Source organism: Mastomys coucha, unplaced genomic scaffold (genome assembly GCF_008632895.1).
Source record: "Mastomys coucha isolate ucsf_1 unplaced genomic scaffold, UCSF_Mcou_1 pScaffold12, whole genome shotgun sequence".
Lineage (NCBI taxonomy): Eukaryota > Metazoa > Chordata > Mammalia > Rodentia > Muridae > Mastomys > Mastomys coucha.
In genome coordinates this window covers 31,519,761-31,520,547 of record NW_022196894.1, presented here as the reverse complement: position 1 = coordinate 31,520,547, position 787 = coordinate 31,519,761, and the positions used below count along the sequence as shown (strand labels likewise).

Below are 787 nucleotides of genomic sequence, written 5' to 3'. Positions count from 1 at the left end.
CCCAGGTTGGGTAGCTTACACCTGCCTGCAACTCCAGTTCTAGGGCAGCTGACATCCTTTTCTTGATTTCTTGGACACCTTCTCTCACATACACTTATTTTACATAATATATAAAATATATAACATAGTATTGTGTGTATATTATTTATATTTATAATGCATTTATTAATTACTTATATATTCTATATAAATATGTTGTATGTAAATATATTATTATATATAAATATAAAATAAACTTAAATAATTTCCTTTTTTTTTTTAATTTTTTGGTTTTTTTCGAGGCAGGGTTTCTCTGTATAGTCCTGACTGTCCTGGAACTCACTCTGTAGACCAGGCTGGCCTCGAACTCAGAAATCCTCCTGCCTCTGCATCCCAAGTGCTAGCATTAAAGGCATGTGCCACCACAGCCCGGCAATTTCCTTTCTTTTCAAAGGACTTATTTTTAGTATTTTCTCTAAGTATCTTATATATAATATATAAATAATAACTATAACATGTTAAAATATGAATACTGCCTACATTAGTATATTATACATAATATATTATATTATTATAATTAATGTATTATAGATGTTTTATATATTAATATATATTATATTAAATTTAAATCATATATTACATATTATAATATTTATATAATCATATAATGTATACTAATATATTTGTGTTATATAAATAATAATTATAATATAATATAAATATAATACATTATGATATCATTTATAAAATAAATATATTGTTTCCTCTTTCTCATCCATGAGTGTCTAGCAGCATCTGGAGAGCAGCA

General features: G+C 25.5%; 1 protein-coding gene across 1 annotated transcript in view; it reads right to left on the bottom strand.

Moving 5' to 3' along the window:
* Positions 1–787, bottom strand: part of Muc13 (mucin 13, cell surface associated) — a 17,385-nt gene that overhangs the window by 2,798 nt on the left and 13,800 nt on the right. The gene's annotated exons all lie outside the window — the stretch shown is intronic.